This window comes from Mya arenaria, chromosome 5 (assembly GCF_026914265.1).
Source record: "Mya arenaria isolate MELC-2E11 chromosome 5, ASM2691426v1".
Lineage (NCBI taxonomy): Eukaryota > Metazoa > Mollusca > Bivalvia > Myida > Myidae > Mya > Mya arenaria.
The window spans coordinates 14,200,604-14,203,876 of record NC_069126.1 but is presented as its reverse complement, the minus strand read 5'-3'; positions in this window follow the sequence as shown (position 1 = coordinate 14,203,876).

Genomic DNA, 3,273 nt, shown 5'->3' with positions numbered 1-3,273 from the left:
CTTCTCACATGTGATCTCATGTCTAATGATAGGCTGGTGACACCAGAAACTATCCTGCAGGAGCATGTAGACGTGTTGTACTGTCTTCTCACATGTGATCTCATGTCTGATTACAGGCTGGTGACACCAGAAACTATCCTGCAGGAGCATGTAGACGTGTTGTACCGACTTCTCACATCTGATATCATGTCTGATTACAGGCTGGTGACCCAGAACCTATCCTGCAGGAGCATGTAGACGTGTTGTACCGAATTCTAACATGTAATCTCATGTATAATGATAGGCTGGTGACACCATAAACTATCCTGCAGGAACATATAGACGTGTTGTACCGACTTATCACATGTGATCTCATGTCTGATTATAGGCTGGTGACACCATAAACTATCCTGCAGGAACATGTAAACGTGTTGTACCGTCTTCTCATATGTGATCTCATGTCTGATTACAGGCTGGTGACACCAGAAACTATCCTGCAGGAGCATGTAGACGTGTTGTACCGTCTTCTCATATGTGATCTCATGTCTAATTACAGGCTGGTGACACCAGAATCTATCCTGCAGGAGCATGTAGACGTGTTGTACCGTCTTTTCATATGTGATCTCATGTCTGACGACAGGCTGGTGACACCAGAAACTATCCTGCAGGAGCATGTAGACGTGTTGTACCGACTTCTCACATCTGATATCATGTCTGATTACAGGCTGGTGACACCAGAACCTATCCTGCAGGAGCATGTAGACGTGTTGTACCGAATTCTCACATGTGATCTCATGTATAATGATAGGCTGGTGACACCATAAACTATCCTGCAGGAACATATAGACGTGTTGTACCGACTTATCACATGTGATGTCATGTCTGATTATAGGCTGGTGACACCATAAACTATCCTGCAGGAACATGTAAACGTGTTGTACCGTCTTCTCATATGTGATCTCATGTCTAATGATAGGCTGGTGACACCAGAAACTATCCTGCAGGAGCATGTAGACGTGTTGTACTGACTTCTCATATGTGATCTCATGTCTGATGACAGGCTGGTGACACCAGAAACTATCCTGCAGGAGCATGTAGACGTGTTGTACCGACTTCTCACATGTGATCTCATGTCTGATGATAGGCTGGTGACACCAGAAACTATCATGCAGGAGCATGTAGACTTGTTGTACCGACTTATCACATGTGATCTCATGTCTGATTATAGGCTGGTGACACCAAAAACTGTCCAGCAGGAGCATGTAGACGTGTTGTACCGACTTCTCACATGTGATCTCATGTCTGATTACAGGCTGGTGACACCATACACTATCCTGCAGGAGCATGTAGACGTGTTGTACCGTCTTCTCAAATGTGATCTCATGTCTGATGATAGTCTGGTGACACCAAAAACTATCCTGCAGGAGCATGTTGACGTGTTGTACCGACTTCTCACATGTGATCTCATGTCTAATTACAGGCTGGTGACACCAGAAACTATCCTGCAGGAGCATGTTGACGTGTTGTACCGACTTCTCACATGTGATCTCATGTCTGATTACAGGCTGGTGACACCATAAACTATCCTGCAGGAGCATGTAGACGTGTTGTACCGACTTCTCACATGTGATCTCATGTCTGATTATAGGCTGGTAACACCAAAAACTATCCTGCAGGAGCATGCAGACGTGTTGTACCGTCTTTTCATATGTGATCTCATGTCTGACGACAGGCTGGTGACACCAGAAACTATCCTGCAGGAGCATGTAGACGTGTTGTACCGACTTCTCACATGTGATCTCATGTCTTATTACAGGCTGGTGACACCAGAAACTATCCTGCAGGATCATGTAGACGTGTTGTACCGACTTCTCACATGTGATCTCATGTATAATGATAGGATGGTGACACCATAAACTATCCTGCAGGAGCATATAGACGTGTTGTACGGACTTATCACATGTGATCTCATGTCTGATTACAGGCTGGTGACACCAAAAACTATCCTGCAGGAGCATGTAGACGTGTTGTACCGACTTCTCACATGTGATCTCAAGTCTGATTACAGGCTAGTGACACCAGAAACTATCCTGCAGGAGCATGTAGACGTGTTGTACCGTCTTCTCACATGTGATCTCATGTCTAATTACAGGCTGGTGACGACAGAAACTATCCTGCAGGAGCATGTAGACGTGTTGAACCGTCTTCTCATATGTGATCTCATATCTAATTACAGGCTGGTGACACCATAAACTATCCTGCAGGAGCATGTAGACGTGTTGTACCGACTTCTCACATCTGATATCATGTCTGATTACAGGCTGGTGACCCAGAACCTATCCTGCAGGAGCATGTAGACGTGTTGTACCGAATTCTAACATGTAATCTCATGTATAATGATAGGCTGGTGACACCATAAACTATCCTGCAGGAACATATAGACGTGTTGTACCGACTTATCACATGTGATCTCATGTCTGATTATAGGCTGGTGACACCATAAACTATCCTGCAGGAGCATGTAAACGTGTTGTACCGTCTTCTCATATGTGATCTCATGTCTGATTACAGGCTGGTGACACCAGAAACTATCCTGCAGGAGCATGTAGACGTGTTGTACCGTCTTCTCATATGTGATCTCATGTCTAATTACAGGCTGGTGACACCAGAAACTATCCTGCAGGAGCATGTAGACGTGTTGTACCGCCTTCTCACATGTGATCTCATGTCTGATGATAGGCTGGTGACACCAGAAACTATCCTGCAGGAGCATGTAGACGTGTTGAACCGTCTTCTCATATGTGATCTCATATCTAATTACAGGCTGGTGACACCAGAAACTATCCTGCAGGAGCATGTAGACGTGTTGTACCGACTTCTCACATGTGATCACATGTCTAATGATAGGCTGGTGACACCAGAAACTATCCTGCAAGAGCATGTAGACGTGTTGTACCGACTTCTCGCATGTGATCTCATGTCTGATTACAGGCTGGTGACACCAGAAACTATCCTGCAGGAGCATGTAGACGTGTTGTACCGACTTCTCACATGTGATCTCATGCCTGATTACAGGCTGGTGACACCAGAAACTATCCTGCAGGAGCATGTAGACGTGTTGTACCGACTTCACACATGTGATCTCATGTCTGATTACAGGCTGGTGACACCAGAAACTATCCTGCAGGAGCATGTAGACGTGTTGTACCGTCTTCTCACATGTGATCTCATGTCTAATTACAGGCTGGTGACACCAGAAACTATCCTGCAGGAGCATGTAGACGTGTTGTACCG